The following is a 23,996-nucleotide window of genomic DNA, read 5'->3' on the forward strand; positions in this document are numbered from 1 at the left end:
GGCTTCCTCTAGATAGAGTTCCCGAGGCCAAAGCACCACATTTCCACCTTTACCTGATTGGCGGATTATGATGTTATCATTTGCCTGCAGTTTTTTAACCAACTGGATGTAACAGCTGTTCTGCGCGGTGTGTTGAAATTTTTCACGTAACGTAGAAGTATACAGTTTCTTGATACCAGCTATAGACAGTTTGTGAAAAATATCTAAATTGTTATGCAGCATCAAGGGAGTGAAGGTTGATTTAGGCTTAAATTTGGTAAAGCTGGGCATGTTTGGAACCAATTCTTTATTCATATGGCCAGAACTAGGGGCCTCATCATGTAGATGTTGTAAATCTTGCAGTAGTTCAAGGTCATTAACACACAGTCCATGTAGTTTTGCGACATTAGGCGAGGATTGAAGTCGCGGAGCTAAAAAGTTAAGCAAGAAGTACTTTTGTAATTTCAACTTACGGATGAATTTGTAAAGGTCAATCCGTGTTCTAGAATAGCTGAAATTGCTGGCTGGACTGTAAGAAAGGCCCAAATGGAGAATTTTGGTCTCAGCTTGGCTCAGTTGAATATCTGAAAGATTGAGAACAGATACAGAGCCACTCTGAACATCCTTCACATGTTGCTCATCTATTGTTTGTTCCATCTTCTGTTGTTCTTTCTTTTTGGCTTGGCGTTTGGAGACTGCTTGTCGGCGTGCTCTGTGCTTTTGGTTAATTCTTTTGCGCTGCTGGGATTTAGACGTCTCGGTCTTAATGTTTCGCGACGGTCTTGTCGCAAGCAGTCCACCTCTTGTGCTAGGGAATGCTTGGTAAACCCCAATTGCGGTAGGTTTCTGTTGCGCTCACTGTCGGACTCGCTGTCAGGTACCGAGCTAAGGTCCGAGATTGAAGATGCCACTTGTAGTGTGTGAGTAGCACTGGAACCTGGCTGAGATGAAAGTTGCGTTGAGGGCAATTTGGAGGCTTTAATAGCATCAAACTTCCTGGCGAAGGTAAAAATCCGACCTTGTTGGTAGTCGATTTTATCGCACTGGAATTTAAATGCCTTGCGTTTTTTTATTATTTCCTCCTCTTTGCGAAGTCACAAAACCATCTCCTCCCTGTATTTAGAGCAATCCACGGAAGTATCTAGGGCAAGAATTTCCTTATTGACATCATCAGTTTGAGTCTGCAGTGCTGCACGGTCACATTCCGCATGTTTAACCAAAATGATCACAAGCTTGCGCGAAGACTCCAAGTTACAATCCGCCCATTCATTGAGCATGTTGGGGTCTGGTTACTCGTAGCTTGGTGCCAGCATTATTCGGAGCCCAAGGGGTATACGCCCTACCTCCAGATAATGACTCAAGGAGCGGTGCTCCCACCATTTGGCTTGTTCAGCCTTCATTAGTTTTTCCAGGCATCTAAAAATATCACGTGGACTAGATATTCCACTGTTTGTAACGTCTGTTTGTGTGATAGTAAGCGACCCACCAGCCGGTGAGTCATCGAACATATCCATGGCCGCCTCCTCCCTGCTCCTCAAGGCGTCTGCAGACATGGCACTGTGTGTACTAAACCACAAGTGTGAACTCACGGGATGGGCTGGCAGATTAGAAAGTCAAAAATGTCCAAATCCCCTGCACTCCTTCACCACACAATAAAACAAACTCCCTCACGGTGCGAATACCTTGGTGCTTGCGATGTCATCCGACACTCAGCATCTCAGCTCCGCTGCCGGTCCTGGGAGTAATACGTGAAGTGCGGGGGCTGTAGCAGTTGATCCTGACCGGAACAAAGAGGACCTTCCGGAGCGCCAAAAGAACTGCTTCCTGCTGCTTAGCCCGTTTCGAAGGAGGGGTCAGTTGAAGTACCGGAGAAGCAAAACCGGTAAAGTAGATAACAAAAGACTTCGCCAGAAACACTCCTGCAAACCAGCAATCACGAAGAGAGCAGGAATAGACAAACACTGACCCAGAATGCAAGTGAGTAATAGGGATTTTATTTAACTCACAGCAATGCCTGCATGACGCGTTTCAGCCTTCGGGAGGCCTTGATCACATGACGCCGAGGCTAAGCAGGTTTGTATTTAAAGTGCTAGTGCAAATGAAAAGTGTGAAATGATTGGCTAACGCATAAATAGCACGGTAGACATGGAAAAAATATATACATTTTGAGTCTACAGACGGTGAAATTCGTCAATAAATAAAAAATCAGCATCAGATATGCAAGCACATATTTACAATTGGTTAAAAAATCCTTAAGAATAAAGAAAACACATATGTTAAGTGCAATCTAATTCTAAGGTAAAACCAAAAGAGAACAGGTTAAAAATCATTCATATTATAAAAATGAACACCTGTATGTGCAACATTGGACAAAGTTGTGCAAAATTAGCAATTTATATATAATATAATATATATATATATATATTACCTACTGGTGGTCCCCAGTAGGTAGTTATAGTTAGGACCTATTATCCAAAGGAAATCCGCAACATTCTATTTAGAATAACTTTGGCGCCGGTTGACCAATCTTCACAAAATTGTCAAAACTGGTGGGGCGCTCCAATCCGCTCCTATCCTGAAAGTCTCGGGTTGATTCATCAAGCGGGGGCCGACAAAAAAGGGTGGTCCCAAAACGTGTTTTCCCCATGCAATTTTCCATAGGAACATTTAATCGCAGCTACAGCCCGAACTGCTGAACGGAATTACACCAAATTTGACAAAAATGTAGCCCTTGGTTCACACTCGTGCCTTTTGGTTAAATTGTGTAAATCCGTTCAGTAGTTCCTGAGAAAATCAAAAGTAAAATCATAGATATATCTGGGCGGAGCCTAACCACACATCTCATCGTGAGATCTGATTGGCTGTCAGCAGTTCATCCAAGAAGTGTTGGCAGCCATCTTGGGACCAATATACACGATAGCACCTCATTAAAAAGCATTGCAGTTAATATAAGGTTTTAAGACTTTAGTTACATTATAAATCATTTGTTGATGGTACCACACTCATTTTAGGAATTGTGGTGTGTTATAAGGTGATTTTACCATGTGAAAAAGCCTTCTGCTGAGATATCATGAATCATGTTTGAGAGAGAACTATTTTATCATGCTTTTCCCACAGAGGTTTGGAAGGTGATCTATGAGCTAAACTGAGAGCATATTTTCTGTAAATTCACATTATCTTTCTCAGTCATGTGAGAATGAAGTCTGACATTCTCAGTAAAACATGTACATCCAACAAGGACAGAGACTGTCAGTTGATACCTTTGTGCTCTCCTCCAGCTTCCCAGAGTGTTCTAAAGAACAACTAGAGCGCTAACAGTCCTACTTATGACAAACGTATGGCAGACCTGAAGCCATCTTGATTGGAATAAAGTGGTAACTCTTAAAACATTTAATTTAAAAAGGAACAAAATGAGAGGGTTCATTTTGCCATAGAAAGTATGATTAGTGCTGCAGAAAGAAAAATGAGGGCACATTTTGAATGACTTCTCAAATCCTCTTCTATTTTATTAAAAAAGTCTGACATGCAGACTGAAACATGCATTTTGAATACCAGCAGCAGGCTTCCCTGGTGAGCAGTAGCTTTACTAGAGTGATCTAATGAGTAACTAGAGTGCTACCATTCAGAATTTATGGGAAATGTGTGACACATGCCTTCTTGATGAAACCAAGGAAAACAAGCATTGAAAATGCAATAGGTCTCGCCCTCGTTTAAGTTAAAGCAATTCTGTTTGTAATTAGGTGGCTTTTTAGCTTTGCTTGTATTAGTGCTTTTCAAACTTTCATGTACATAACATGCATATGTATGCATATATAACTGCAACTCCTTTCTTTCACTCGCTTCACCGCCGAAGACAGGAGCTCGGACCGCAGTTTGGTGCTGTAAGTGTTATTTTATTGTCTGCTCCAACAAAGCACAGCCATGACGCGTTTCGAGCCCAAAGGCCCTTGAACACATGTATGCATATGTGTATATGTATATGTATGCATGCATTTATATTTGTATTTATATAGGTATGCAGATTAAATATATGTTTATATATGTGTGTGTGTATATATAGATATACACATACATATATATAAATGCATATGCATATATATATGTGCATATATGTGTGTGTAGAGAGAGGTAGAGAGAGGTAGAGGTGTAGAGGTAGAGAGGTAGAGGTAGAGAGGTAGAGGTAGAGAGGTAGAGAGTAGTAGAGAGAGAGGTAGAGAGAGGTAGAGAGTAAAGAGTGAGTAATAGAGAGTAGAGAGTGAGTAGTAGAGAGTAATAGAGAGAGTAGCAGAGAGTGAGTAATAAGGAGTAGTAGAGTGAGTAGTAGAGAGTGAGTAGTAGAGAGTGAGTAATAGATGGTAGTAGAGAGTGAGTAGTAGAGTGAGTAGTAGAGAGTAGTAGGGAGTGAGTAGTAGAGAGTAAGTAGTGGAGAGTATTAGAGAGTGAGTAGTAGAGATAGAGTAGTAGAGAGCAGTAGAGGGTGAGTAGTAGAGTGAGTAGTACAGAGTGAGTAGTAGAGAGTGAGTAGTAGAGTGAGTAGTAGAGAGTGAGTAGTAGAGAGTAGTAGAGAGTAGTAGAGAGAGAGTAGTAGAGAGTGAGTAGAAGAGAGTAGTAGTGAGTGAGTAGTAGAGAGTGAGGACTAGAGAGAGTAGTAGATAGTGAGTAGTAGAGAGTAGTAGAGAGTGAGTAGTATAGAGTGAGTAGTAGAGAGAGAGTAGTAGAGAGCAGTAGAGTAGTAGAGAGTGAGTAGTAGAGAGTAGTGGAGTAGTAGATTGTGAGTAGCAGAGAGTAGTAGAGAGTGAGTAGTAGAGTGAGTAGTAGAGAGTAGTAGAGAGTGAGTAGTAGAGAGAAGTAGAGAGCGAGTAGTAGAGAGCAAGTAGAAGAGAGTATGTAGTAGAGAGTGAGTAGTAGAAAGTAGTAGAGAGTGAGTAGTAGAGAGAGTAGTAGAGAGTGAGAAGTAGAGAGAGTAGTAGAGAGTGAGTAGTAGAGTGAGAAGTAGAGAGTAGTTGAGAGTGAGTAGTAGAGAGTGAGTAGTAGAGAGTGAGTAGTAGAGAGAAGTAGAGAGTGAGTAGTAGAGAGAGAGTAGTAGAGAGTGAGTAGTAGAGAGCAGTAGAGTAGTAGAGAGTGAGTAGTGGAGAGAGAGAGTAGTAGAGAGTGAGTAGTAGAGTAGTAGAGAGTGAGTGGTAGAGAGTAGTAGAGAGTAGTAGAGTGAGTAGTAGAGAGTAGTAGAGAGTAGAAGAGTTGTAGAGAGTGAGTAGTGGAGAGTGAGTAGTAGAGAGAGTAGTAGAGTGAGTAGTAGAGAGTAGTAGAGAGCGAGTAGTAGAGAGTCAGTAGTAGAGAGTGAGTAGTAGAGAGTGAATAGTAGAGAGTGAGTAGTAGAGAGAGAGTAGTAGAGAGTGAGTAGTAAAGAGTAGTAGAGTGAGTAGAAGAGAGTGAGTAGTAGAGAGAAAGAAGTACAGAGTAGTAGAGTGTGAGTAGTAGAGTAGTAGAGAGTGAGTGGTAGAGAGTAGTAGAGAGGAGTAAAGTGAGTAGTAGAGAGTAGTAGAGAGTGAGTAGTAGAGAGTAGTAGTAGAGAGCAGTAGAGCGTAGTAGAGAGTGAGTAGTAGAGAGTAATAGTGAGTGAGTAGTAGAGAGTGAGTAGTAGAGAGAGAGTAGTAGAGAGTAGTAGAGAGTGAGTAGTAGAGAGAGAGTAGTAGAGAGTGAGTAGTAGAGAGTGAGTAGTAGAGAGTAGTAGACAGTGAGTACTAGAGAGTGAGTAGTAGAGAGTAGTAGAAAGTGAGTAGTAGAGAGTGAGTAGTAGAGAGTAGTAGAGTAGTAGAGAGTGAGTAGTAGAGAGTGAGTAGTAGAGAGAGTAGTAGAGAGTGAGTAGTAGAGTTGTAGAGAGTAGTCAGGCAGTGTCAGTCAGTGTCAGTCAGTCGGTGTCAGTCAGTCAGTCAGTGTCAGTCAATCAGTGGTAGTCAATCAGTGTCAGTCAGTGTCAGTCAGTCAGTGTCAGTCAATCAGTGTCAGTCAGTCAGTGTCAATCAGTGTCAGTCATTGTCAGTCAGTCAGTGTCAGTCAATCAGTGTCAGTCAATGTCAGTGTCAGTCAGTGGCAGTGTCAGTCAATCAGTGTCAGTCAGTGTCAATCAGTCAGTGTCAGTCAGTCAGTGTCAGTCAGTCAGTCAGTGTCAGCTAGAGCAGCTCTGCTGACCTGGTTCTCTGGCTCTGAAGCAGCTCTGCTGACCTGGTTCTCTCCCTCTATACCAGCTCTGCTGACCTGGTTTCTCTGGCTCTACAGCAGGTCTGCTGACCTGGTTCTCTGGCTCTAGAGCAGCTCTGCTGACCTAGTTCTTAGGTTACAGAGCAGCTCTGCTGATCTGGTTCTCTGGCTCTACAACAGCTGTGCTGACCTGGTTCTCTGGCTCTAAAGCAGCTCTGCTTACCCGGTTCTATGGCTCTAAAGCAGTTCTGCTGACATGGTTCTCTGGCTCTAGAGCAGATCTGCTGACCTGGTTCTCTGGCTCTAAAGCAGCTTTGCTGACCTGGTTTCTCTGGCTCTACAGCAGGTCTGCTGATCTGGTTCTCTGGTTCTAGAGCAGTTCTGCTGACCTATTTCTTAGGCTACAGAGCAGCTCTGCTGATCTGGTTCTCTGGCTCTACAACAGCTCTGCTGACCTGGTTCTCTGGCTCTAAAGCAGCTCTGCTGACCCGGTTTTATGGCTCTAATGCAGTTCTGCTGACATGGTTCTCTGGCTCTAGAGCAACTCTGCTGACCTGGTTCTCTCCCTCTAGAGCAGCTCTGCTGACCTGGGTCTCTACCTCTAAAGCAGCTTTACTGACCTGGTCTCTCTGGCTCTACAGCAGCTCTGCTGACCTGGTTCTCTGGCTCTAGTGCACCTCTGCTGACCTGGTTCTCTCCATCTAGAGCAGCTCTGCTGACCTGGTTCTCTCCCTCTAATGCAGCTCTACTGGCCTGGTTTCTCTGGCTCTACAGCAGCTCTGCTGACCTGGTTCTCTCCTTCTAAATCAGCTGGGCTGACCTGGTTCTCTGCCTCTAGAGCAGCTCTGCTGAGCTGGTTCTATGGCTCTAAAGCAGCTCTGCTGACCTGGTTCTCTGGTTCTAAAGCAGCTCTGCTGACCTGGTTCTCTGGCTCTAAAGTAGCTCTACTGACCCAGTTTCTCTGGCTCTACAGCAGACCTGCTGACCTGGTTCTCTGCCTGTAAAGCAGCTCTGCTGACCTGGTTTCTCTGGCTCTACAGCAGCTCTGCTGACCTGGTTCTCAGGCTCTAAAGCAGTTCTGCTGACCTGGTTCTCTGGCTCTAGAGCAGCTCTGCTGACCTGGTCCCTTGGCACTAAAGCAGCTCTGCTGACCTGGTTCTCGCCCTCTAAAGCAGCTCTGCTGACCTGGTTCTCGTCCTCTAAAGCAGCTCTACTGACCTGGTTTCTCTGGCTCTACAGCAGCTCTGCTGACCTGGTTCTCTGGCTCTAGAGCAGCTCTGCTGACCTGGTTCTTAGGCTCTAGAGCAGCTCTGCTGACCTGGTTCTCTGGCTCTAAAGCAGCTCTGCTGACCTGGTTCTATGGCTCTAAAGCAGCTCTGCTGACCTGGTTCTCCGGCTCTAGAGTTGCTCTGCTGACCTGGTTCTCTGGCTCTAAAGCAGCTCTGCTGACCTGGTTCTCCCTCTAAATCAGCTCTGCTGACCTGGTTCTCTGCCTCTAGAGCAGCTCTGCTGACCTGGTTCTATGGCTCTAAAGCAGCTCTGCTGACCTGGTTCTCTGGCTCTAGAGCAGCTCTGCTGACCTGGTTCCCTGGCTCTAAAGCAGCTCTGCTGACCTGGTTCTCTCCCTCTAAAGCAGCTCTGCTGACCTGGTTTCTCTGGCTCTAGAGCAGCTCTGCTGATCTGGTTCTCTCCCTCTAAAGCAGCTCTGCTGACCTGGTTCTCTGCCTCTAGAGCAGCTCTGCTGACCTGGTTCTCTGGCTCTAAAGCAGCTCTGCTGACCAGGTTCTATGGCTCTAAAGCAGCTCTGCTGACCTGGTTCTCTGGCTCTAGAGAAGCTCTGCTGACCTGGTTCTCTGGCTCTAAAGCAGCTCTGCTGACCTGGTTCTCTCCCTCTAAAGAGCTCTGCTGACCTGATTCTCTGGCTCTAAAGCAGTTCTGCTGACCTGGTTCTCTGCCTCTAGAGCAGCTCTGCTGACCTGGTTCTATGGCTCTAAAGCAGCTCTGCTGACCTGGTTCTCTGGCTCTAGAGCGGCTCTTCTAACCTGGTTCTCTGGCTCTAAAGCAGTTCTGCTGACCTGGTTCTCTGCCTCTAAAGCAGCTCTGCTGACCTGGCTTCTCTGGCTCTAGAGCAGCTCTGCTGACCTGGGTCTCTGGTTCTAGAGCAGCTCTGCTGACCTGCTTCTTAGGCTCTAGAGCAGCTCTGCTGACCTGGTTTCTCTGGCTCTACAGCAGCTCTGCTGACTTGGTTCTCTGCACTCATGATGCATGCACCCAACTTCGCGAAAATATATTTAAAAATAATCTAAGTTTATTATAAGTACATATATATTATTTTTATGAATATCTTCAATAATCTCTTGCCCTAATATGTATATTAAAGACACATACATATCATTTTGGAACATAATTTTTTTTTGCGGGAGTCGAGCAACCAGCGCGCCCCAACACGTATATAAGATGTCACGCGGGACCCGCCACCGCGCAAGCCTCTCGTACTGTAATGCCCATGTGTCGCGAATGCGCGGGAGCAGGAGTCGCGGACTGGTCGCATACCAATTGCGCACATGACGTAGTATTAAATGTATATGATGTAACTGAAAAACACGCAGCTGTCGCACACCATACGCGGATCCTTCATGACTTTTCTAACATTGCGGCTAAAATCCGCGCACCCACCGTGATGTGTACGCTTTGAGTGCCGACTCCGAAAAAACATTCGAAATTTATTTAAAAAAAAGAAAATAATGTAAATATATTACAATAAAAAATGAAAAGAAAAGAAGTATCAATATTTCATTTTGAATTAATTTTTTAGCAATTTTCCGAAAAATATTTAATGTTCTTTAATGAATAAAATATTTATAAATAAACAGTTAAAAACTGTAGAAAATGAGTACAAAAAAATAGGTATAACTACTATCACACTTAGACATTAGCATTTAAAAAACCTTTGAAATTCACTGAAAAAAAACATAGGTTTCAGAGATGTTATAGTTGTAAATTAGCATTTAAAAAAGCTTTGAAATTCACAGAAAAAAACATAGAAATTCCTCCGTTATAGTTAGTTCTGCTAACTATAACTTGCGCGCCCGCAATGCTCTGCTGATGATGTCACATATTGCATCATTCATGACATGGTCAGAGACATCACTGATGACATCACTGATGACATCTCAAATTACATCACTGATGACATCACTGATGACATCATCCACATGACAATCTGATACACCTCATCATACACTAGTATAACCTTTCATCACTCATTGTAAAATACAGAGTACCACATTTGAAACCACTGACACACCAATACCAGTTACTACATACCCACTCACTGATTCCTAAGTCTACACACACAACTACCCATTCAAAAACAGAATCTTTTATACATGCAGTCACTAATTAATAGAACATTATCAAATGCACTTATACACATATATAGACATTGACACATCAGCAGTCATCTTAGCCGGTTATGCAGTCATCCTACTCACTCATGAAAAAAATTAATCACACTTACATTTACTCACTCACACAATTATCCAACAACGCCTCATTTATTCAAACACATAGTAACTGAAAGTTAATATGTTAAGAAATCACCATTACAATTATACACTCATTCATATAGTTACTCTCACAATCACTGACTCTTACACATACTTATTTATATACACCAACTCTCACATACAATGCCTTTTATTTTTTTACTTTGTTGAAGATGTACAACTAAAACATATATTCGCTCACCAACACACAAATAAATACACTCATTCACCCAAACAACTGTTTCCACATGCACTCTTAAACCTATACACCTAGTCAATCAACCATTCACACATCTATGCATAGTTACACACACCCCATCCAACCTCACACAAACTCAGTGTCCCATACAAATACACACCCAACTAATCAATAACTAATATACACACTCATGTGGTTAGTGACCAACTGATGCAGCATGTTATACAACAACAGAGACAGTGATGCACACATTCACATAGTTTAGTTACTAATCCATGTATTAAGTGAGACACTTTTAATTACTCACTTAAACAGGCAGTCAGACAGCTACTAAATCCTCCATCCAGACAGGTATATATCCACTCAATCTTCAATACAGATTGCTATATATATAATAAATATTTAAATTTCAAACTAAACCACATTCACTGGATGATATCATCAGTGATGTCATCAGTGATGTCATTTGAGATGTCATCAGTGATGTCTTCAGTGATGTCACTGACCATGTCATGAATGATGCAATATGTGACATCATCAGCAGTGCACTGCGGGCACGCGAGTTATAGTCAGCAGAACTAACTATAACGGAGGAATTTCTATAGTTTTGTATGAGTGAAATGGCCAGCTAACTATAACACCCCTGAAACCTATGTTTTTTTCTGTGAATATATATATATATATATATATATATATATATATATCCTGTCTGTGACACCCAAAAATCCATCATCTTGTGCCCATTGCATATAGAAGTAGGAGTCACCCAGCTATTGACTACTTGAAGTATTGTCCCTTCTATGTTTACAGTTTCAAACACTGTACTTTCCGAGAGCCCGTTGAAATTTCGCGTTGACTTCTTGATGTACGCACATCTGGAGCCATCCTCTCTGATTTCTTTGGGGGTTCATATCATCCGGGACATAAAATATGAATGACAATTGATATACAAAGGAGCACAAGTTCATATTTCTTTGAAGTACCTTGCCTACTGTACAATACTTGCAATTGCCATCTACCATTTTAGTCCTTAGACCTGTTATATTTTAGGAAAGCAATTTATTGGATTGCCCTCAAATGCAAACGAACATCTATGCTACATCACCTAGGACTCAGTTAATGGATTATTTAACTTTGGGGTCTTTGGGGTACAGTGCAAGAGTCTGCTGAGTGGAGGAAAGCTAATGCATGAATCATTTCCATGTATTTAATGTATTTGACTAATCTGTAGTGCTAACTCATTTGCAGTGCTATTTCGCGTAGTGATTTAGAGACTACTGGGATGTTTTTTGCTGCATGTGGGTGTCATAGCTACTCCAGTCTAAACTGACTCACGTGGGTAACTGGCGTACATTAGAGTTATAGTGTGCACAGTGTTATGCAGCAGTATATTAACCCCTTCGCTGCTGCGGGAATTCCGCCGCAGCGCTGGGGAGTGTGGGGGGGCAGCGCGGTGGCGCTGTGCTCATGACGGAGCCACTCCGTCATGAGCCACGGTTGTGCTATGCTCATGACGGAGTGGTTCCGTCATGACTCCGCCCAGTTGCATTGTCCCCCCGCAGAGGCGGGGAAACAGCGCCGCGTGGGAGGAGCGGCCGCCAACGGTCACGGCATGACGGAACCACTCCGTCATGAGCACACGGCAACCGTGGCTCATGACGGAGTGGTTCCGTCATGAGCGGGGAAGGGGTTAAGTGAGACACAGTTAAATATTTCTTACCCTTGTATGTAATGATTACATCATTATTTTTCTCTTCCTCTGTAGACCAACAAATCCTCTTTGAAGGGTAAGATATACAAGAAGCTTCATTTTTAAATGTTTTCTTTAAAACCTTACTTCTCCAGATATTATGTGTGTGTATATTTTATTGGCATTACTCTTAGACATCTTTATACATAAGATAATTGCTCAGCTGATGTTACCATCTGGACAATGTGAAGTACCAATATCTGATAGTCTTCTAGCCACAGATTTCTTACTTTAGATTGATCCTCAGGTGTCAGACTGTATCTGAAATCTTTTTGAGTAGTGCCTCTGCACGCCAGTAGGTGGCATTGTTTGGATCTACATCTGTGTCATCTGCATCATTCATGCCGGAATTGGCTTGCCCAGCACCTAAATAGGCACCACCCCATTGTGACGGCATCAGTTCTTTCCTTTCTGTGCCAATCAGGGCGGATACAGAGAGAGCTATCTCCAGTCACTTTTTGACTGACTTTCTTTGATGATTTGAGACCCTAGCCATACTGTACCAGACAATTACAGATGGCAGAGTTGCAGTAAAGTTCACCATTCACTGTTCACAGGGCATAAACAGTTCGGTAGGCAGAGCTATTGTGTATGTGGCACTTATACACCAAGCCTGATTGAGAACCACTGGCTTCTCGGGGAATGTCCAAGCTTTTAGATGGCTCATGCTTCTTTGGCAATAAGGCATACTCAGTGCTGGAGCACTTCAATGATGGCTGGGCTACTGCCAGGTCCTGGTGCCTTTCCATGGTACCCACCAATCCTATTCTTCCTTTTGCCATTTCCGTGGTAGAGGCTATCAGTCATGTCTTTCCCAAACCATCCACCAAGTCCTACAGGCTTCTCAGCCGTTACATGGGCTAGGGCTCAGTTCCCGCACACAACATGGGACAGAGGTCAACCTAGTTCCTCACTAGCCCAGGAGTAGCAGCCTCAGAACCCCTTTAGCTTACCATCATACCACCACAGGCACCCAATGGGTGGCAGGATCCACCATCACCTGCCCCACTGGCAGTCCATAACAAAGGACTAGTGGATACTCCAGCTCATCCGGCTGAGTTCATCTGAGCTATTTTGTACATCGTGCCATTTCAGGCCTATCCTCCCAAACAGGGAGTCCAGGATATACAGGCTGTGATTCTGATATTTCAGCCTCTATCCTGGATTTTGGTGAGACTGACTCTGCAAATTTGTTGGCCTCATGCCTTTCTGCATTCTTCTGGTGACACATGCCCATTGACAAATGCAGGATCTGCAATGAGACCTGACGTGGGTGCAGCATCAGGGAAATCTCTCCAATCTGGTCCAGATCTCAAAAGGAACTGCAAAAAACCTGCAATTGTGGCTGATGAACCACAATTGGGTCAGAGGCAGACTACTCTCCATTCCCCAACCAGAGTTGACTCTAGTGACAGATGTATCACTCTTGGGCTATGGAGGCCACCTCAGGGAGGTGGAGATCAGAAGCCTATGGTTTCCAGCGGAGTGCCAGATTCACACCAACTTGTTGGAGCTGAGGGTGATCTGACTGGCATATAAAGATTTTAGTCCTTCGATCAAGGGAAGGCTAAAGCAGGTGTTCACGGACAACACCCCGCCATGTATTACTGCATCAAACATGGAAGGCTGAGGTCTGGGACCCTGTGTCAAGAAGATGCCCTGCATTTCTGGACATGGCTTGAATGTGAGGGCATTTTCATGGTGGTTTAACTTGCTATGCCGTCGATGCCTAGCAGATCACAAATGGCGTCTCCCTCTGGAGATGGTGCAGGTTCTCTCCTGAGACTAGGGAGAACCTTAGTTAGATCTGTTCACCACTGCTGAGAGCCCACAATGACAGCAGTTCTGCATGCTTGAGTTTCCAAAGCGACTCTTGCTCAGAGACACTGTTCATCTCAAGTGGCGCTCAGGCCTTCTGAACGCCTTTGCACCAATACCACTCCTGCCAAGAGTTCTCATGAAGATCAGGAACAACTGTGCCTATGTCATCTTGAGTACCCTGGATGGTATCCAGATCTCTTGAGCATAAGTGTCTCTCCTATCAGGCTGCCCCAACAGAGCAGGGTCCTGCACATAAACCTGTCTACTCTTTATTAACTTGTGTGCAGATTGAGATGTGATAGTTTTTAATCTTCTTCCACAAGTATGTGATGTAATTTTAGCGGCCAGGAGTCCCTCAAGGAAAATGGTTTAGCATGGTAATTGGATACAATTTGTGGCTTGGTGTGCTGCCCTAATCCACTGATACTCTGTCTGCATCCTTGTCCGAAGTCCTTTTGTTTGCCTTATCCTTTGCCTGGCAAGGCCTTGATTTGGGCATGGTTAAAGGGTATCTCTCAGCCATCTAGGCTTTCTTGTGGTTGTTGGATCAGCCTTTCCTGTTCAAGTCCCTTGTTAAGACTCATTTGTGAAAGGTTTGCAAAAGAAAGAGAGCCAACGAACACAATTGAGTGTGGAGTAACAACTAGCATAAATCAAAACTCATAGGTCTTCGTCACAGTGGTAGTCTTTTCTTTTAGTTTCTTCAACCACCCTACAAACACTTAGCAAAAGTGTTTCGCCTTACAAAGGCTTCATTAGGACTGCAACCATAAAAGACATTAATAAGACAAATCACAAGACATAAAACATTCACATAAAATCAAAGGTCTATGACACGTTCCCATGTGCATAGTCAAACTATTACCAAATTCATACATACCTATTAACATAAAAAAATAAAAAGTCTAAAACATTGAACAGATCACTATAACATTGGCTTAGAGACGCACAGTTTTAAATATAATGCCAATCATCAAACCATTAATTCAAAACAAAACTATGGAAGCCATGTTGCAAATAATGTTAGAAGAAGGCTGCCCTTTGAATGTAAAATACTCATCTGGAGACAGCAACAAATGTCAACACCAATAGGGAGAAAGAGAGGAGGGTAAAAATAACAGGCAAACTTAAAAGAGAGATGAGAAGAGTCAGTGAAAACCACATTAATAATCCAAAACGGGGTAGTTAACCGAAACCACTATGTGCGTACATTCTGTATTGAGAGCCAGTCTAGTGCACCCCAAAGACCATTAAGGGTCTTACAAGATTGTACATTCACTGGTTCTCCACACACTCGTAAGGCACAAAGTAATATTCCACTATAACACAAAAGCAAACAAAATTCTCACATTAACTAAACCACAACAGTTTTAGAAATTATAGTCAAATACAAATAATTCACAAATCGCAGGGCTAGTTGCAGATGTCCTACTCATTCTCACATTTCTGTGAACTGTACATCTCACATCACAATACATCAAAAAGAGCCTTCTGAAACTCATCCAGCAAACAGGTCATTCCAGCTCAATATGGCTCCAAGCCAAATTGCGGACATCCCCGACTAAGCCAAGTGGAGCGGAACAAGCCACTCACAGACGTGCACCGGCATTGCTCATAAAAGTCCGTATCCAGTCGGATGCCTGGTGAATATTCTAAGGTAAGGAATCCATGGCTGGATAGAGTTTCTACCAAATAAGGTTTTACAGGAGGTAAGTGACTTGTTCAGTTATATAGGAACACAAAGTATAATATGGCACACCACAAATAACATACAGTCTTCAATAAGGCATGCATGCTAGTATTACCAGTTCAGCTCTCGAGTACCATCCCCCTGACTAAGTACTGTGGCCATTTTAGATTTACATGAAACATCAAAGTTCAAGTCTTAGAAGCTCCAAGTGTGATTCTAAATCTGAGGCCCAGTGGAAGTAGGGATGCTGCGGTTGAGGTGGCAGGTGGCCATGGTGCTACTCTAGTCAAGAACCAAGTGCCCATGAATCCAGAGTCAGGTCTTTAGTTCTTCTGAATTTGGGGAGTTGATTTATTGCTCTTCCTTCAGCCTGATTCATCTTAGGCTGCATGCTTTACCAGGGAGACTACCCTCTGACTTCTTCACAGTATGGGGGCGTAAACTTTGGCAGACAAGGCAACAGCCCCTTCAGGTTACAGCACGGCATAGAGTGATGGCCCTGTTCTCTATACAATGATGCACCAGGGTGACAGCCTTCTATCTTTACCACAGCCTCTCCCATGCATACGAGGATCATGAGAGGACAAATAAAGTGACGCCCTCATCGGTTCACAGCACTGCCCCATCTTTCTTGACAGAGGTTAAAGAAACAGGGGTAACCCTATAACCCAAGGAACCTGGGCCTCATCAACATAATATAAACAATGGTTCCATAGGGAAACAAATAATTTCATAAACAATAAATCGAAATACACAGCATATACAAATCAATTAAATAATCAATATCAATCAAAGATATGCAAATTAGATACAGAAATTTATTCTTTGTGTTTAAGTTAAGTATCAACTCTTTCAGAAATAAACATGATCAAAAGAAGAAGATAAGGCTGTATATACAATATTTTGAGAAACGACGCAGTGACCAAGTGAATAAGGTGACTTAGTGCAATAAGTGACAATGTGAATAGTTACAATATATACACGTATTTACTAAATAAAACCAAAATATATACAAAATTTCTTATTATGAAAAGTCCTTAATTTCCTCATGGGTATACAATAATCCTTGTAAGGCCTATCTTTTTTTAACAACAAGGAAATCCAATTAATAAGGGACTGGAAAGCCGTCAACGTTTCGACCCTACACCGAACACTATTTGTGAGTAGTCGTATCGGGTCTTCTTCAGGACACAGGAGATGTATAACAGCCTAGGATATAGGTGATTAAGCAGGTGTACCCAATAGTATTACAGTTGCCTCTTGTTGTCAATCAAAGGGGAACGAGCTCGTAAAAAGTCTTGGCTGAAAAAAGGGGGGGGGCCTCTTAATCTGCTGGATTAGTTTCTTCTTTTTTCTCTCTCTTTTTTCTTTCTGCTTTGATTAACGGGACTTTTTCTTAGTTACTGACTTCAAAGTTAGGACTTTGCGTATGACATTTCACACATAGCCGCAGCCACCAGGACACAAATTCCACTGATGGTCGTCGATTGCTTCTATCCCTCAAGAGGAGCTCAAGTCATTTGAAACATCTTTCTTGACAGCATGGACCAGCCCAGCAACCCTTATTCTTAACCGTGGGCTCCACCTGGTATATGGGGGTTCCACAGGGTGGTCTGGTCTCGGGTTGGGTAGATAATTTTGCAGGAGGGTTAGTGTTCTTGATTCACCTGTATGATGTCCTCTCATCAAGCAGGGAGATGGGCAGACCCAGTGGGGTCGATTCAAAGGAGTAATCTGAGACAAAATCCTAAATTTACTGCTTTTGCTATTCACAGGAGGCATTTAGTAGTAGTAAAGTTAGGATTTTGTCTTAAGTTTGACTTAAGAAAGACTTAAGACCAGCCTTAAGATAGACTTAAGACAAACTTAAGACAGACTTAAGACAGATTTAAGACAGACTTAAGACAAACTTAAGACAAACTTAGGACAGACTTAAGACTGACTTAAGACAGACTTAAGACAGACTTAAGACAGATTTAAGACAAAATCCCAACTTTACTACTACTAAATGCCTTCTGTGAATACCAAAAGTAGTAAGTTTAGGATTTTGTCTCAGATTACTTCTGTGAATCGGGCCCTCAGTCCCATGTCCTGGTCACAACAAGGCAGACGTTGTGCTGAGCTTCTCCATGCTGATGTGCAGTTTCAAGGAAAACAATCTGGGAGTCTCAAGTCTTTGAAGTGCCTATTTCTGAGGTTTGCACTTCCTCTGAGAGCAGTCTATTATAGTAGGAGTGTCTCCAAACTTGATAGCCCCAAACACAGGCAAGCGGAATGGCCAGTAAATCACACCTGGCTGTCAGCCTCACTGATATATGTTTATCAAAAGGATACAAGTGCCTTCTGCCCTGCTCTTCATAATTCCCTTATCAGCCCCACTTCCTTCCTGAGATGTGGGCCCCTTTGACCTGTGGACTCTTTCAGAATCGAATAACTCTTTTGAAGAGCCTAGGTCTTCCTTCCTCTAGTGTGTGGGTCCTACCCATCTCTCAGAAATGCAGCAATTCACAAATCTGTCTGGGGGTTCGCCACAAGCTCCTCCTGCAGGCCACGGGTCTCCGAAAATGAAACCCAGAGGCTTCCATGTATTGTGGTTCTCAGAGGCACACATGCAGTCCTGCGTGCACACGCAACACACACTTGCACCCTCTCATGAAATGTGCTACTTTCCAGGCACACATAAATCCAAGTCACGCCGCTATCTTCCAGGTACTGCACACATCACAGGCTCTCCGACATCCCAGTGTGCACGCACAGACTAGCGCCATCCTACATGTGATGTCCGCTTCACAGGCACACCTAAATCACAGTGCACACAAGCAGACATGTCTGCATTTTCCCATGTATTGAACCACTTACAAGTGCACATACATCCCATCGCTCACATACAGACACGCTGGTTTATGCACCACTTAGAGGCAATCATACATCCCAATACGGACAAGCAGACACATGCACACTGTCCAGCAATACATTCAACCCAATGCAGGTCAAGTGTGAGTTAAACATACAGCAGTGGAACTTTTCATGAGTGGACTAGTAGGCACCACACTGGCCCATGCTAGTGACAGAGTTAATCTAAAACACAGTATGTTGCCACCACAACACACATGCTACCCCCATGAAGGCAGGATCCTTCCACCACAGGAGCGTAGGTCCCTCCTGGTCTAAGCAAGACTGCAATCAGCAAGACAGGCCTAGCTCATGGCACAAACCCATGTTCGCCCATGAACAAAAATAAACGGCAGGATTTTAGAGTACATTACCATACAATGGATTTTTCCACCTCTACAAAATCCCTGATTCGCCTTTTTGATTCTCAATCATGTAAACAATGCCTGGACCCTGCACAAGGGCTGATGAAAGCATACCCACTTGCATAACATGTAAAAGCGACTGAGGAATTATCTGAGTAGCTACTTTCCTGATAAAAATACCTTATATATTTATTGAGGTGCCCTGGCTCTCTTCCTGTAGTAGTATTTTTCTCCACCTTCCCCAACTACTCTGGAAACGTTATCTATTAGGAAGAACATTCTGATGAACAGAAAAAGCCACTACTCCTTCTGGAGATCTGGAGAAACAAAGTTAGATAATTATGGTCTTCGAAAATAAACCGGGCTTTGTATCAGGTCGAAGAAGACTTTCATGCTGGATTGAAAGTTTAATTTAGTTCATAGCCATTTTAAATTGTGAAACGTCCCCTCCCTTGACAAGTAATGTAAATATTTTGTATCAGGATTACTGTATATCATGTGTCCTTGGTTCGTAAAATGAATATATTGAGACACATTCACGAGAGGTATGAGAGTACAGGTGGAGTTCCATGTCTCTGCCTGAATGCATTTTTACACTTTTTTTAATATTCACAAAACCAAAACATGTAACAGTACTCGTGGAATCCACCTCATGGATGTCACCAATAGTGGTGACTAAGAAATTCAAACAATTGAAAGTGGAGCATACATGCTGTGATATGAGGCTTCCTAAAGCATAAAGAGAGAATGACATCTCACCAGCACCATTTACAATATAGATTTAGTGAAGCTAAACGGTTCGCAAATTTAGATCTGAAGTCGGGATACCATCACCTACAGCTGGATATCATTAAAAAATGGAACAGAACACATTTGTAGGCAAAAAACAAAACCACCAAGATCCTCTGTAGCCTCATGCTTCATTGTCACAAGTGTGACTTCCTGGCAGACAGCATAAACTTTTATGGTTATGTGTTTTCTGACAAGGAATAAGCGTAGATCCCCAGAAAGCAGGTGGCAATAATGAAGTAAATGATGCACAGATAGCGTCTGATGTTCAAAGCTTTCTGGGCACGGTCAAGTATTGTGGGTGCTTCGTTCTGAATTTGGCCACAGTATTGGAAACTCTGATGCAACTGATCATAGCTTGGTACCCACGGAAGTGGACAGGAACAAATATTCTCCATCGAGAAAGAGGCACTTGTTCACAACACCATCATTGAATACTTCAATGGCAAACTCAAAATGAACCATTGGTTTATGCCAGCCCGTTGAGCCTGGGGGCGCTCCTGCTCCAAAAGCATCAACATGAGACAAAGATCCAGATATCCTTAACAAGCACGGAGCTATCAGAGGTTGAGACATATTGCCACGGATTGAAAGGGAAGCAGCTGCATTGAAGTGGGTTTGCCCCCATTTGCATCCATACCTTTTTGGGCAGGACTTTTGTGCGATCGTGGTCCACCAGCCCCTCCTAACCCTAGTTAAGGGTTCATATCCTAATATCTCAAAAAGGTTGAAAAATGAATGGAGTACCTTCGTGACTACAGATTCACAGTGATTTGCTGCTCAGTTTGTGACAACCCCCCAGATTTCTCGTCAAGCTCTCCCATGAGAAATACCCACCATCTTAAGATGAAGGTGAAGAATACATAAACCTTGTTGCTAAGGTGACATATCCAATCCCGTTATCACTGAAAGACACTGCCAGCTCCACAGCTGCCGGCAACAACTCGCACTTGAGAGACAGCTAGGAAAATGTCATAGAAGACCTTTTTGTCAGGTAGCAAAGGCAAAAATGTCTTCAGTCAACAGACTATGATTGCCCTGTGGAGGGTTTAACATGAACTGAGTGTGACCCATGATGATCTAATACATAGAGGGTAATAAATAATGATTCCCCAGTCACTAAAAATAAAGGGGACTCAGCTTACAAACCTGGGTCACCAAGGCAACATGAAACCAAAGCCCAATTAAGGAAAAGGGTGTGGTACCACATGGGCATGCTGTTTAAGACATGATCCATGGTTGCCATTTCAGCCAGACCACAGGAAGTAATAACCTCCTGCACCAGTCATCCCCAACAACATCTGTGAGATGCCATGGACCAATCGTACTGCAAATTTCAGTCTCCTCCACAATTGGACAATTCCCAGTTGTCATAAACACATGTACCAAATGTCTTGTTGCATAAATGGTTGAGACAACAGAGTTTGAACATGTTCACACAAAGCTGGAGAAATTCATTGGAGCCTTCCTATGGGATGTCGTAATTAAAAGGGACCATAGACCCCCCATTCCAAGGGAGTGAATATTGCACATACCTACACCCTGCATGTTGTAGGCCAATGCAGAAGTGGAGAGGTTCATGCACATGCTGAATAAACCACTGAGAATAACCTGGAACAGAAGGCTGACATATAATGACTTGGATGTTCTGTGCATCTATCTGACTGTCCCACACTGCACCACCAGGTGCAATCCTACAATACTTCTGCTCTGAGCCCGCTGAGAGACAGCACCTATGTCTAAAGAAATGCACGCGTTCAAATAATCGGATTCCCGGCAGGGTAAAGGTTATAAATAAAAGGGAGATGGCACACTCAAGACCAGCCAGTCAGTGATTGTGCACATTTACTTCTGCACTGCTCTCAATAGTCCCTCCGTGCTGATCAATATGTTTGACTGAGATAGGACACAGATAAACACATGCAGCCACCTAATTAAATTATGCAATTGACTTACTAAATGGAGAGTTTTGGGAAATTGGGTTCCTGGTTGACTGGGTTATTAGCCCTGGTCACGCAGTAACCACTCTCCTAGTCAGGGTAAGGCACAAGCACACCCTAAAATAATCTGTGCTAACCCTCTGGAAGCTAGGCACAGCAGTTAAGCTTAACTTAAGAGGCAATGCGTGAAGTATTTGTGCAAAACTTCAAACAGTAAAACTGTGAAAACACAACACAAAAAAATTCTACACCAGTTAAAAAAAATAGTTTTTGATTTAATAAATAAAACAAGACCAGAATGACAAAAATCCAAGCAGCAGAACTTGAGATATCGAATTTTAATGTTTTGAGTGCAAAATAGAGCCAAAAAGAACAAAGCGTTATTCAGAGATATCTTGTCGCACCTGACTGGGCCAAAGTCTAAAGTTCAGGCCAACCGCAGAGGAGCGCAGGCAGGCTATTGGGACCCCTTTAGGCCCACTGAAGTAAAGTACCTTAAATCTGGGTTGCAGAACAATCAATGGATCCATGTTGAAGATGGCAGAGGCAAAGTGTTGGTTCCAAGATGCGTCAAGGCTGCTTTGCGAGGCAATGATGCGCCGAAGTTCAGAGTCCTGTCAGCTGGGCTTGCAATGTAAAGGCCTTAGTAGAGGATGCAAGGCGCAGTAAGGCGGATGTGTTGGTTCAGATGAGCGCTGAACCTGCGATTCTGAGGTTTAAAGTTGAGGGTGCCGTTGAAGAGGGATGTGAGGAGCTTGCCCTGGGAAAAGCAGAGTGCAGTGTTGGTTATGAAGGAGATGCATCGCTCCTAGATGCAAGTTGCAGTGACAATGTGAATCTTTTGCGATGGGTCCAATCCTCACAACAGTGGCGATGTGTCAGTTCTGCTCGAAGATGCGCTGCTCAGTAAAGGAGATGCGTTGGTTCAGTGGGGACACTTCAGTGGATCTACAGTGGTGGAGTGTGAGTGGCAACCTGTCTCAAGGAAAGCCTTTTCATCCTCCTCAATTGGTGGCCACAGTCTTTACTGATGTCCTACCCTAGGGTGGGGAACTCATAAGGAGGAGCTGGAGATTATTGGTCATTGGTCTCCTGAAGAACAGAGTTTACACATAAATCAGTTAGAATTAAGGGTGATGCATCTAGCTCTCGAGGCCTCCCTTCTTTCCCGTCGCAGTCTTTTGGTCCAAATATTTAAAGACAGTATGACAATGATGTCTTACAGCAACAAGCAGGAATGAGTGGAATCTTCTCTTACCGGGAGATAGGCTCAATGGCTCTGGCCCTAGGCTCAGCACCATCAGATTTGTAAGGCAGCAAACCACCATGGCCGGAGTGCTCAACACGTGAGCGGATAGTTTCAGCTGTGGTGCTCTGGCAGACCACAAGTGGCGTTATCACCCTGAGGTTGGCCAGGACATATTTCGATTATGGGGGGCCCACATGTGGATCAATTTGCAACTCAAGAAAACTCTCACTGCCCAAATATCTGTGCCCTCCAGTATCTAGGAATCATTACGATATGCTTTTCACCTCAAGTGGACTGCACCACTCAAGTACGCATTTCCTCCCATACCCTTAATTTCTCCAGTGTTGAGGAAGATTTGCCTATACCAGGTTCAGAAAATACCAGTTACTCTGGACTGGCCAAAAAGTGTGTGGTATGCAGACCATGTTTACTTCTTCCTGTGCCCTGTGCTCAGTCTTTCTCACAAAATAGATCTCTGTCTCAGTCACAGAGGCAGTTTCTATACCCCACCTTCTAGAAGCTCCACCTAAATACATGTAGATTGAGCGAGGTAACCTGAATTCCTTCTCATTACCCCCTGAGGATTAATTATCTCCTCTAGGCATCTTTCCACCAAGACAATTTATTGTAGCAGATGGACCCGATTTGTAAAATGGTGATCTAAAAATTAATAGATCCCATCAAGGCTCAATAATCTAATATACTTTGTTCCACACTACATTTATCCCAACAGGGCAGTTCAGTTGCAACAGTTAAAGGTTACTATCTGATAGAGACGTCTAGCTGCAGATTCCTTACCTTTGAAGTATCCCCAGGCACCAGACTTTTTCTACAGCAGTACCTCTCTGCGTCGGTAGAGGGCTTTGAGCGACTCTTTAACGATGTCGTCCACCGGATTACACATCAACAGAGTCCATATAAGCCCTTACCTGATGCGCTGACATCAGTTTCTTCCTTTCCACGCTTCCATGTGGATCAGAAGAGTGGTACATCTGGCCATTTTTGGACAACCTCGATGTTGTCCCTGAAACATTGTGCTTTTTTCTGGATATATGTCAGGACATCATTTAATTGTAGCCTCATTACCACACACAAACAGATCAAACAGTCTCAATACCTTTTGGTTAGACAATATTTCAAAAAGGCCTTTCTTCTGGGAAGTAAGCTTCTGCTTCAGGTAATAGTAAGAAGAGAATCGCAAGTGAATTCCAAGATGGCCGCCCAAGTAAAGAAACAACTCTGGGGCGGTCTAGTTGTCAATTCTGAAACAAAGGAAGCCGCGCACTCTCACCAAACACTGCGCACTTCAACTGAAGATTTAGAGCAGCCGGTAGTGTCTCTTCAGCGCGCCTGACGAAAATCGCCTGAGAAGAATTTTTGAGTCAGAATTCTGAAGTGGTTCGTCCGCGCATGTGCTGCGGAGCTTCACATCTATTTCAGAGCTCTATCCTAGTTGTAGTTCATGAGTAGAGTCTCAGAGATTTTAGTCAGATAATCATATTTTGGGCAAAACTTACTCATGTTAGCCTAAAGACTTCAATTCATAACGTTTGTGGAATGCATCTGAACTTCAAGT

This window comes from Triturus cristatus, chromosome 8 (genome assembly GCF_964204655.1).
Source record: "Triturus cristatus chromosome 8, aTriCri1.1, whole genome shotgun sequence".
In the NCBI taxonomy this organism is placed as follows: domain Eukaryota; kingdom Metazoa; phylum Chordata; class Amphibia; order Caudata; family Salamandridae; genus Triturus; species Triturus cristatus.